The following is a 13,674-nucleotide window of genomic DNA, read 5'->3' as shown; positions in this document are numbered from 1 at the left end:
AATAATAGTCGGACAGGGAAGTAAATATTGTGGGAAGAAATAGCCAGGGAATTGTTATGGCTAGGCTTGTATAGGCCCTAGGGTCGATAGCTTAGTACCAACCTATGAACATAACAGTTCTTGTTTTTCAAGTGAGCCATGGATGTGTGCAGTGCCAGGGAGATGGCAACTGTAGTGGAGCGGTTCGGACGATAAGCAAATTGGAGTGGGTCCAGTTCTTATAGAGATTTGTTGTTAAATAGTCTTTGACCAGTCTGTGCTGAGAAATCATTCTGTAACAGACATGCATTCTCTTATGTATACTAACTACAAATGTTACTATACTATACTGTATTAGACTACTTGTTGCAGACAGATAGCATGACCATATGTTAACATTTTATATAGTGCTATAGGGATTGATGCTCTGCATTGGCAAAATATATTTGTAAAAAGATCTATTTTAGTATATTAGTGATACACACATACACGCACACACACACGCAAGTGTATAAAGGTGCATGAGTGTGTGTATATATATATATATATATATATATATATATATATATATATATATATATACACATATATGTATATAAATATATATGCACACACACACACATATATATATATATATATATATATATATATATATATGTGTGTGTGTGTGTGTGTGTGTGTGTGTATATATATATATATGTATATATATATATATATATATATATATATCTGAAACCGACTCCATTAACTTATTGGTAAGTGTTTTCACCCACAGCACATCAGCTAAAGACTTTTTCGTACATCTGAAAAAGTCCTTGGCTGATGTGTTGCTTTAGTCTTTTTTGTATATTAATATTAGTTATGTGTCAGGTCTTTCATTTTGTTGTAGATGATCTGTCTATCTATATATTAAAACTGTAAGCCTGATAACATCTGAACTATATTCCAGCAAAATAATTGCTTACCATCTTTATTAATTTAGTTTACTTTAAGTCAGTGAATGAGCTTGACCACTAAGATCGTTTTTACATCTTGACCATGTTACAATATGTAGTCAACAATAAAAAACAGTCAGTTGATATACATATAGTTTAAAAGTTGTGCTGTCTGTAGTTACATATTGCATTTCCAGACATCAGCTCTTATTAAATGAGTGCCCACTTGTAATGCTGTCCTGATTATTTGTGATATATTCTGTAAATATTTGAAGAAAAGTAAAAATATATAACAGCAATCCAAATGAGTGAATTTAATTAGCATACATAGTTAATTAAGTGCCTCTACTTGAATAAATACTTTCCCAAACTAGCAGCTGGTCCATATGATTAATAATGCAAATAAGCGTTTGTGCATGAATGAATACTTGCTTGAACTAGTGCTTGGTACAAGCAGCTAATTATGTGAAGTAGTCTCTGTGCTTGAATAAACACCTGCCTAAAGCAATGCCTGGATGTGATTGTAGTTTCACTGCCAGTCTCTCTCCTTCCAGATATAGTTAGCTATTTGAAAGCATGCATCCTCCAGACACACACATGCACACACTCTGTCTCTCTCTATATATATCTGTGTGCAAGCCTTTCACTATTCTGTAGAGCTTAGGTCAACAGCTAAACAAGAAAGTATATATATAAACTCACTAGGTTGCATTCTTTGGCTGCACACACTCAAACCCTGGTTCTAAACTGGTTGAAGAGAAATGTCACATGGCAGGACTGCTGGATAACTATAGATATGTATGCCCTGAGCTTCTGCAATAGTGATCAGTCTTGCTTTATTAGGGCTTAGGCCACTTTAAACCAGTATTGCTAAAGGGCTGAGCAGGTGTTTTTAACTAGAGAGTTGATGAGGGACTAGTTAGTTCAGAGTGGAGTTTGAAGAGGATAGGGAGCTGTTGAGTTATATGAAAGCAAATATTTTGGGCAAAGAAAAAAAAAAGTTTCATGGGTGAAGATTTGGAATATTTCATTTGCTTAAGGCTCTGTGTTTTGGAAATCTTGAGAAGTGTGACTGAAGTCAGAAGGAGTGGTTTCTTCTGAACAGGTTTCAAGAGTAGAAACCTCCCAGTAAGTCTGTTTTAATTGTTTACTCGGTTTTACAAATCTCTAAGTAAAACTGTATTATTTTAAACCTTGCACAAAGTTATGCTGGGATTATGATATAGTTTACAAACTGAGTGAAAAATTAAGAAAAGAGGCTGATATGTATTTATTTTTTTAAACAAAAGCTTTTTTAAGCTTGCTTTGTTTTCCTGACTTGTGCCTAAAATGAGTAATCTGCAGCTGTGACTGACAGTAGATTGCGTATTTTATACTGAAGTTTCTAATGATTCTGTTGTATTAACTGTCTTTGTTTTACTAAACACAGACTGCTTGTTTTACCATTTGATGCTAAAATGAAGCTTATTTCTTTTGTTTTAAAAAACACACTTCTCAACTTGAGTTAAGATACTGCAATTCCAGCATTTTTGTATTTGTCTTTGCCCAAGCAACAGTTTGTTTTATATGTGGCTGGATATGCTTGTTTTAGCAGCATCTATGTTTTTTCATCAAAAGTCGTAGTACAAGACATGTACATGGTTGGGTAATGAAAATAATTTTTTATCACTATCACCTTATGTGCTAGATAGTGAACTGAATCCAGTTATGAATCCAGTTATATCAAATGATCATGTCCTTGTCCTTGTTCTAATAAGCTACGTAAATGCCCAGACGAGACCTAGATGTGCTTGCCAGATATTTATTAATAAAGACATCTCTATTTTCTGGGACTTTCTGTTTTTTAAGCCACACTTTTTTTGTGATGATATTCAACAATGTTGGCAGAAAGTGAATATGGTCATTAATTCTGTTTTTTTTTCCCCTCTGGTGCAATACTAATCCTATGGTAAACCTAAAAAATGTTGCCTAATAGTACCAGACTTGTATACTATCAAATTTTGCACTTTATAAAAATTTTAAAGGAAATAAGTTACTCAAAAGTTGACTTTTATACTGAGTTCATCTGTGGGTGAAAGTTCTTTTGTCCATATGGTCCAAGGCAGTAATGGGGCCCTAAGGCTCAAGTGAGCATCACTTTTAAGAAGGTATGCTTACTCCACATTCCCGAGTTTGTCTAGCTGTCAAGTTTGCAAAATAGGCAAAGCAGATCTGAAATATATTTGCAAGAAATGTGCACTTGTTTCATGTATATGAAAGTAATATATACACAGACTCAAACTCTACTGTTTGAGCGACCAGCCTCCACACTGGGGTTGCCATAATGGTTAAGGTGTTCACCTCACAGACTCAAAGTACAGGGTTTGATCCTCACCACTGAAAGAGAAATTGGCTAGGATTAAAATGGTCTGTAAGGGCAGCTAACCTAGTACTTCCCTATGTACCAATTTCATTTGAAACAGCAAGTTCATGACTAGGGCCCACTTGACACTACAAATTTCTAATATGTGTCTTCTAGTGAAACAGTAAATCATGTCACTGTAGCACAGGAGGTGATATCTAGTTTAATAAATGGTCTAACTATGCAATGAATCTACCAAAGAAAATCATAATTACTTCGGAATTTTAAAATGCCTTCACAGATCAAAAACTGAGCTATAGAAATAATCTGTGTGGTGGTCTGCATCTAAGAGATGGATGGAGTCTCTATTTATTGTGTTACAATAAACTGTGTAATATTTGATAAGTATGCTTCTTTCATTTTTTTTTCTGTGAGTGCCATTTAATATTAAATTCTGTACTACAGATTCCCTGTATGTACATTTACTGTAAAAAAAAAAAAAAAAAAAAAAAAAAATTTTATATATATATGAATAACAAGATAGTGAAATGCAGTCTTGGTTGTAGCAATGAACAAGGGCTCTGTCTGGCAGATAGCTGTAGTTATTGACTTTGCATAGTTATTTTTTAGGATATTGTACGTGTATATACCATATAAAATATTATCAATTTCTTTCAGTATCCATATGTGTAGGCTTCCCACTAAGATACCACACAGCATTGAATGGAAATCACATTTCTGAGGCAGTAACATCCGTACTATGCCATATGACCATCCGTAAGACTTGTTACAGAACAAGAAAGCCAGCAGATAGTGAAGGAACATCTTCTGTTAGGGTTGGGGGAAGTGCAAACCTCACTGCACATCCTATAATGGAGGCCTTCACCTACTGTGACCCCTACTTTAATATATTCTCACCCCAATGGTGCACAGCCTTGGGAATGAGTGCTCTTAAAGGAATTACCAGTCATTACTAAGGTAGATGACCTAGGTATGAGAACATTAGAGTAGTCACGTTGTAGGGGGTAAAACCTCCAATATTAGAGGGTACAGAGAAGCTTACTATCTTGCCTAGACACATTACTTGGGTAATTGCATGTGCATTTTGACATTCAAATTTGTGTGACATTATATGACTGCCTGTATTGTAGTCATGTATGCAGTAAGTGAAGAAGTGGTATGCTTGGTACACGTATTTCTGCATACTAAGAAGTGTGTGAGGCATGAAACCAAAAGGCAAGTGCCTTACAATGCTTGGACATTTAGTAATGTGTGTAACATGCACAGTCCCAATGGCTTATGGCACTTCTATAGTGGTCATTTGTGATTTACTTCTTAATAGTCTTTACATTGTAGTGCCACCTCTTGCAGTGTTTTCTTTTTTCAGTGTGAAACAGCATTTCAGCCCATTTTGATTTTTGTGCATGATTATACATTCTTAAATGTGCAGGCTTTCAGTTTTAGTGATTCTTCTGTCAAATTGCTGTACATGTTTATATACTTCCCTTCTAAGTGCATATTTATAAAATATGCAAGGAAGCTGACTAGTCAGATTGATATGTAGCTGTGCAGAAAAAATAGCTCCATACTTTGGAAAGAATTAATGCAGGCCACTTAAACCTTACATTTATTTGCAGATTCTTCAGCTATTATTTGTCTTGTCACTAACCCTGATTTGCGTTGGAAGAAAGCTTTTCAGTCAACTTCCACACACACTAAAAAATTAAAAAAAAAAGAGAGTCAGTAAAATAAAAAAAAAATACCACAGAAACTGTACGTATGATGGCAGCACTAGAAAACTAAAAATAAATAAAAAAGCACATTTTTAATGTTTATTTTTAGCAAATATGACCACTTAAATGTACTACTTTTGAGTTTAGATTTTCAGCATGTCATATACAGACCAACACCAACCCTGAACTGTGATACTGAATTTGTATAATTTGTGCCCACAATATGATAAACAAAACTTAACAAATTAAATTGTGCAATGGCAGAAAAGACAGTTTTCTGAAAATTATTACCTGGATATTCCATACCAAAATTCCCTATAGTTAATTTATTAACTCTGTACAACTATCAGTTAAAAAGTGTGCAGGCACAATTTTACATTAAAAATATCTTTAATACATAATTATCAAATATACACTACTAAATGTAAAATTTAAACTGGTGCAAAACATGTCCAGAGATGTAGCAAGGTCAGTTAAGTTGACAACCTAGGCAATGTCCTTACAGACCTCTCGGGAGATAAAAAGAAAGTCCTGTTGTACTTGACTGAATTAAAAAATAGTCTGCTTAGCTTAAAGAACCTTTTAAGTACACAGGTTGTAGCTCTTTACTGTATCAAAAACCTTTACTAACCTGTAGCGGTTTACTGACTGTCACAAAAAGGGTCTTTAGTGTGATGAAAAACTGTTATTAAAAAACACCAGGAGTCTCATACTTCTGCATGAAGACCAGGGAGGCTCTCTCCTTGGTATAGTTCCAAACGCACAAAACTTGATGGTCATTTTAACAGCAATAATCACAAGTGCAGCTGCTTACACAGTTACTGCAACTAAGCATGTCCTCAGTAGTGCTGACCAACCATACCTCTCGCAGCTTATATCACAGCAACTGCATTCTCTTGCCATGACTTTGCAAATGCCCATTTTATGTGTGCACGAAGACACTGGGTTTCTGCATGGTAAAGATACCATATTGGTAGCTCATAAGGTTATCTTTTTTTTTTATTTTATTTTTTTTTTGCTTGCTTTTCAGCTGGCCATGTCTCGTTTGCTTGCAGCTGAATACTTATTTGTGTATTTGGGTAAAACAACATTTGCATATGCAAACTGTATCTGGAAAATTAACCCTAAAGTTTGTGTGACCTTGAGTGCAGTATATTTCTAATCTGGGGTATTTGGGCAGAGCTATCGCACTGTGGGGTCCACAGTGGGTCTTGCCCCATGAAAAAAACATTTTTAAAGCTCATTGCCAAATGCTGATGTATTACGATTCAAGGGATCGGCAGAACATTGGTAAAACTCAGGTGCGCTGGATCTACTTTATTAACTCAAGCAATATCCCTGGGTAAGTGGCAATAAGTATACCTTTCACTCCACCATGTGACCTATTGTTTACATAACATTATTTTGTGTGTGTGTGTGTGTGTGTGTGTGTGTGTGTGTGTGTGTGTGTGTGTGTGTGTGTGTGTGTGTGTGTGTGTGTGTGTGTGTGTGTGTGTGTGTGTGTGTGTGTGTGTGTGTGGGGGGGTACAGTACATGGAGTTCATTTGTGTGACATTTGAAATCCCTGTCAGGTAGGTTGATGGTATACGGTACAGCCTTAGCATGAATCAAGTGCTCTAAACCTACAATGCATGCTTGTATGTCACATAACTGATTCCCTTGGGTTCCATTTATCAATTTTTTAATGTTATAGTAGTGTTTCACTCCAACTTTTTAATGGGCTACATTAATTACCTAATATTCTACTTTAAAATGGATTTAGGAAGCTAGAATATATTTTTTTATGAATGGATAGTCTTGTGAATTGTTTTTTTTTTTTTTTTGTTTTCTCCTGGAGTTGCTGAGGTAAATGGGCTACATTAATTACCTAATATTCTACTTTAAAATGGATTTAGGAAGCTAGAATATATTTTTTATGAATGGATAGTCTTGTGAAATGTTTTTTTGTTTTCTCCTGGAGCTGCTGAGGTAAATGTTAATGTTCTTTAAAGTTAGCTTTACTTTATTGAGGTTTAGGCTAGCATTTGTTGATGTTCTAATTAATTATATTTTTATATAGTTTTTTTTTTTTTTTTTTTTGCTGGTTAACAGCATTTTCTAACTGATTAGTTGTGATCTTTTTTTTTTTTTTTTGTCTTTCTAATAGGAATGAATCTTGTTTCTAAGAATTTGTTTTAGTTGGGAATTATTATTCCAGGAGTACATTGTCTACAATGTGTAGAGTTTTATTTTAACTTTTTTGCAAAGGAAAAGTTTGATTTATGTTTTAATGTATGTATTTTTTTATTCGTGAGTTTTTAAGCTAAACTAAAGGTAGATCTGGGTTTAGGAGTTTTTTTAGATGAGCTAGGGTATTTTAGGGAGGTGTCAGTTTTTTGTATACAGTATGAGTTACTTTTTATTTGTAATGAGACGTAAATGTGCTATATGTTTTGATTGTGCATACTATTTGTTAGTTTAAGTAAAACAAAATTTAGATTTGGGTCAAGGTGGCCATTTTTGGTAGTCCTAGATGTTTTTAGTGATGCCAAAGTGCAAGCTTTTGTTAAATCCAGTGAGGAGTATAAATATGGAAGGTTGGTAAAGTACAGGTATATAAAATCTTATAACGATAGATGTCCTTGCCTTCACTGCTGCAACATTCTTAACAGATGGGATTCCCTGCTTTGGAAGCTTGAACGTACAGCCAGTCTACCAAAGAAATGGCACAGTAGATTCCTTCCTGCATCTTCCAAAGAAATGGATTAAGACATAGCTCAAAGTATAAACTCAAGGGCTTGCAGTTTTTGTACAGATTTCCTGCAGCTGTGGGGATATTGGTGATCTATAGGTTGATCATCATCGAGCTAGAAAATTGAGGAAATTAAGTGAAAGGTGGTGCTCATGTGGAGCAGTAGAAAATAATATATTATCCCTCCACCCCTCAAGCAAACTGATGTACTATAGTTTTTTAAAGGAGACCTTAAACAGTAACTAAATTAATCCTGGATCTGCAGATGTTCATCCCCTGGATAAAAGTACACGTACTCTCAAACAAGTGATTTTCTGCAGTGTGAAAAGCTGCAATGTAAATGCATGATTTTGTTTTTTTGAACATGTATAAAGACATGAATTTTACATGTAAACACTTTTTTTGTATGTAGCTTCTATACTGTTACTATATATTCCTATTCCTATTTGTCACATAAAGCTTGCATAGTATATTGCTATTGTTAATTGTAAAAATGAAGCTTTTTTTTCACAGGCCTCCACTAAACAGGGGTTCTGATGTCTATTTGGATAATCATAGTTAGTAAATGTAAAATAAATAAAATGCATTCCTCTCAAGTGCACAGATTTATGTCTCAGTTTTGGTCTGTTCCTCCTTTTTATTTATTTACATTTATTTATATATATATATATATATATATATATATATATATATATACTTTTTTTTAAATTAATAAAATCACAAGATGAAAAAAGAAAAAAAAATAGTTAAATTTATTTTCCTTTGATTTATAACGATTACTGATATTACGGTTCTACCATGTGGGTTTGTTTCTGGGGTTTGCCCTCCACTTATTTTTTTTGGAGTCCTGCATAAGAGAAGATCTTCCATGGACCCTGGTAATTGCAGACCATAAGTCTGACCAAGCTCATATGCAAAGCCTAGTTCAGGTTGAGATTTACAGTGTTTACCATTTTTCCATCATCCATTGCTTTGGTGACCTTTTCAAAAAAATCAACCAGGTTGTGTAAGCATGACCTGCCCTTCCCAAATCCAAACTAATGTGTCCAGTGTTTGGAGGGTCCCTATGTCCAGATTGATTAGTTCCACGATAAGTCTTTGCATGGCTTTGCATATGAGGCTGGTCTGACTTGCCGGTCTCTATTTGCTTGAGTCTTTGGAAGGTCCTCCCTTATACAAGAGAATGACTGTAGCTGTTCTCCATTCGTTTGGTACAAAACCTGTATGGAAGCCAAGACCGAACAGTGTTAGAGATGTGGCTAAATCACCCTTAATGTTAAGATGCATTCAGGGATATTGTCAGGACCCATCGATGCAGTATTTTTGGCTTTTGATGCAGTATTTTTAGCTTTTGCTAGTACTTTTAAGACTTGGTCTTGTGTCATAGCTGGAGGTGAGCCAGTTTCAGGTGTATTTTGAGGGTCAGCTGGAGGGGAGGGAGGGGTGAAGTTAGAGCTAAATTTATTTGCTAATAGGTTTTCCATGTTCAGCCTCATTGTAGGTAACATGTGCTACATAACTAAAAATGCTTTGTGATGGTCTTTGGCTTGGGTAGCTGTTTTAGCCTCAAACTTAACTTTGCTAGATTTTATTAAGCTCCGAACTGTTTGTTAGTGACAAGGGTTTTAACATCTTGGGAATTACACTTCTTAGTTTTAGTCAAATTTCTCTTCGTTTTATTATAAAGCTTGTTGATATTATTATGGTTCCACCACTTGACTTTGTTTGTTAGAATTTTTAAGTTCTAGACTTTGTTTACAGTTAGTTTAATCTTAAAATATTTAAAATTTAAAATTTCATTTGTGTTGTTGGTGATGTTGCTTTTCTAAAATGCTAGTTGTGATTAGTGTCCTATTTTGCTGTTTTCATTTTAAGTTCTTTTATTTAAAAACTATATTTCTACGGGGGTCACTTGTGTGGGCAGTATTACTTTCTGAAGGGTTAGCATATTTTGCATTGAAGTAAATGGGCCATATATCCTGTTTATTTTCCTTTAAACCATGAGTAGATTTAGATTTGGGGGTTATTTAGAATGACTGTGGCATTTTGGGGTAGTTTATGGGTTTTATTTTTGTGGAATGTGAACCTTTACTTCTAGCATGTAGCATTAAGTATTAGAGGTTTAGGAAATATTTAACAAGACTGATGATTTGTCAGGGATGTAGATTTAACTTTTTATGATGTGTTAAAGATGTAGACAAAAAAGTTTGACATGCCATAAGAGGAGATAATTGAAAATATCTACACAGTACCTCAGATGCTTTCTGGACATATCCTAAATATGAAGCCTATCAATTGGTTAATATATGCATACATGTGTGTCCACTGACAGCTGCCTTTTTTACAAATGAGACATTCGTCAGGAGTTAATTATTGATGCTAGATGCGCTGTTTTAATAAATACTTGTGCCTAGAAAGTGAGAAGACCACACATTATTTCTCACTAGCTAAGAGACATTTAAAAAATACCATTGTGAGGAAAAATAGCTTAGAGTGTTGGTCATATGCTTGGATCTGTGTCACAAATACTTGTTAATCAGCAGTAAAAACTGTTTAGAATTACAGATGCTTTAGTTTTATGAAGAGACATGCATGTAATAATTTACTTTTTACCAAATAAGTATAAACATACTCTAAAACAATACATGAAACTGAGGTACTGTGACTGTAAAAATGTAGGGCATTTCTTTTAGAATGGCAAATTCAGATATATATTTTTTTTAATCTGTAAAGAAATTCATAATATGCTCTCACCTCCAACAATAGAAACAAGCAGGAGAAAAGGAGATATACCCACAGATAAAGAGTGCATTTGTGAGTGTAGACTTATATCGTCTCCGGTGAAGCCAACCTAGTCACAAATGAAAACAGACAATTTATTTCTTCAAAGTATAGAATGTGAGCTGGTAATATCAAAGATGGCACTTATTTGGCAGGTCAGAATTAAATTTGGTTGGCTCTACAGTAAATGAGGTTTGGTAACAAACCAAGTTGTCCTGGGACATCTTTAGAGTCGGGTTAGTTAATTATATTAGCAGGAGTAAAGAGAGAGGGAAGAAAGGGTTAATTGGTAAGGAATAATTGGGAAGAAATGAGGTATGGGCAGGGTGGGGCTTAAGGGATTTATGCAAGTGTAGCTGGGTAATCACATTTTTTGGCGTGAACTTGCTACCCACCCTCCCCTCCCTGTTTTGGTAGAATAGTAGGATTGTGGTTATTTGTTAGATTGGGTAGGGCAGAGAAGAGGGACATGCCTATCCTCTTCTGTTCCCCCTCTGGTTTTGGATGATCATTCCAATGAATTTGGAAAGGAAAGTAAGTATTTGAAGGTGGCTCGATACATAAGCAAGTGGGGGTAAGGATGCTGATTATTTGGTTGGAGGTTAATTCAATAAGTGGTAAATAAGTGAGTAGTGGGACGCTGCTTCATAAGTAAGATAAGTGGGATGTGCAATTCTATAAATGGCAAATGAAGTGAGTAGTGGGATGCTGCTTCATAAGTAAGATAAGTGGGATGTGTAATTCAGTAAGTGGTAAATGAAGTGAGGAGTGAGACGCTGCTTCATAAGTAAGTGAGTTTGAGGTATGGATGCTGCTTACTGGGTAAGGTTGAGCAAAGTCATGCTGTCCTGATAAATATTACATGGATGGGGATGTTGGAATTCAATCAGATATAGTGTTTCATTCGTAAGTAATAAATATTGGATGACACAGTTATGTTTATGAAAGTTTAATAAAGGACGTCAAATGTCATTCGGTGTGATGTGTTTATTGAAGAGGACCAGGACGTCAAATGTCATTCGGTGTGATGTGTTTATTGAAGAGGACCAGGACAACTGATTTTAACATGTGACTATATAGAAGGCATTATGGGTGTATTTCCAGGTTACATGCTCTACTTCACCGCCCTCCCTGCTACATTTGTTTTACAATTTTTTTTTTTTTTTTTTATTCTCATTCTGAGTTTGCACATCCTCAGAGATGAATACAATAAAAGAAATCAGTGTTGTTCTTATAGTAAAAGTATTTATTTAAGTTAGAGTAAGTGTGAGGATATAGTTCCCTCACATCATAGGCATTGGTGGGCTTGCTCCCTGGAATAAGTTGCTGCCCATGCAGTCCTTATAAACCTGAAGATTCTAATGACTGGTTGTTTGCATGTCTTTATTGTTGTAATATATATGAGAGCACTGAATAGTTCTGACACTGTAACTGGCTGACATCTGTTTAGCTGGAAAAATGTGGTTACTTAAACAGATGGTCAATAGGCATGCAAGATCATACAATATTTGAGGTAGGGGAATATGTTCTTTACCTGATTATTGTGCAGTCTAAAAGGTAATATACAATTAGCAAAGGGTGTGAGACATATAGGGGCTTTCCCCTACAAAAAAAAAAAACTTTAATTTTTTTACTTTTTAGAGATGCAGTGGTTGTTGCTCAGCACATGTGTAGTCACATGTCAACATTTGCAACGTTGGTGTTTTTTGGTTGATGTTCTAGTCATTTGTTCATAATAAGCAAACCTATATATAGTATATATCTATATATAAAAGTTTTATTTTGAGTCATCAAAACAGGAGTAAAAGAGATGAACACTGCAAAAATGAAACATTTGTTGAGTATTATTACTTCTCCAGGCCCCCAAATGAAGGGAAATTTGATTACAAACTTCACTTGTACTTCATCTCCTCAATAACTTGGATTCTAGCAGGGTGTAATTTGTGTGTTGAGCACAAAAGTCTCTGGGACATGGCTAAAGCTTCCACGTATGGTCAGAAATCTCAAAAATACAAAGTCCACTCTGATATGGAAAATAAATTTGATGTAAATTTTGAATCTTGCATTTAAGTGGTAGATAAACCTTAAAATGTACACTCAGGAGGGGAGGGTTATTCTTCCCTGATCTTTATAATCGACTCCAAGGTCAGCAATCTAATTTGCGGAGATGTTTATGCACAGAGCAACAGTTGTCCAACAGATACTGACATACTACCTATAACTGAGAGTTTTGTCAATGCTGGGCAGCTGGGATATTGTATCAGATTTGGCTTGGAGACATGTTTGGTGAGCCTAGCATAGTTCTTGCCTATGCAGAGTTGTAGAATTAGAATTCTGTAGTTTGGTATCGGTGCATTGGCATGGACAACCTTCAACAATGGGAAGTGTTTTGGATTTTTCATTGTCCATCTGAAGATCTTGCAGTCATGCATCATGACCATCACCTGTTTGGTAGACCTTGCAGACCCATCTTTCTTAAAAGATCATGCAACACAGCAATAAAAACATGAACCTTTCCACTGGTCTGGCTTGTCTTCACTTAGTTTTTATATTTTGCAGATTAAATGTAAGATGGGTATACAATACTGACAATAATTGTAAACCATGCTATAAACAAATGTTGACTACTTCCAGCAGAAATTGTAAAGAGAAAAAAATAAATATATAGGTTTGCAGGAGGTGAAGAAACATTATACAGCTAAAGACCGATGAGGGTGACACTAGTACTATATAAAATAATAATAGAGGCATTAAAATGTTTTTACATTAACAAAAAAACTTATTTTTATGTAAACTGTATTTGGCGCAAAAACATATTCTATTAAGGCAGCATGCTGTGGTTTGTTTAATGTGAATGTTTATACAAAGAAATTGCAAGAGTATCACTTCCTTAGTGACATTAAAAGACTGAGTTATGAGATGAGACTTGATAAACTGAGAATGCAAATGAACTGTGCAAAAGATTCAGATTTACTTTTCTGTAATAGAGTATGTATGTTGAATTTATAAAAGTTAAGTGTGAGTTTACCTTTCCCCATAAGAAGAGGTCATGAGTTACCACTAACATTCTATTTTGTCCAGGTTCCATATTCATTGGTAAATATTTCTTCGACACCTGTGATATACCTTGGCTTTTTTTTCCTACTTCCAAAACAAGATGCTTTTTCTCCGTTG

General features: G+C 34.9%; 1 long non-coding RNA gene across 1 annotated transcript in view; it reads left to right on the top strand.

Annotated features, from left to right (window-relative positions):
* The first annotated feature begins 1,764 nt into the window (after window positions 1–1,764).
* The window catches only part of LOC122790287, a 602,600-nt gene continuing 590,690 nt past the window's right edge, over window positions 1,765–13,674 (top strand). Inside the window, exon 1 of the long non-coding RNA XR_006362980.1 lies at window positions 1,765–2,042. This is a non-coding gene — a long non-coding RNA (uncharacterized LOC122790287). The remainder of the gene's footprint in view (window positions 2,043–13,674) is intronic.

Source organism: Protopterus annectens, chromosome 16.part0, assembly GCF_019279795.1.
Source record: "Protopterus annectens isolate FY-2018-M chromosome 16.part0, PAN1.0, whole genome shotgun sequence".
Classification (NCBI taxonomy): Eukaryota; Metazoa; Chordata; order Ceratodontiformes; family Protopteridae; genus Protopterus; species Protopterus annectens.
The sequence above is the reverse complement of the archived record's forward strand: the minus strand, read 5'-3'. Positions and strand labels throughout refer to the sequence as shown.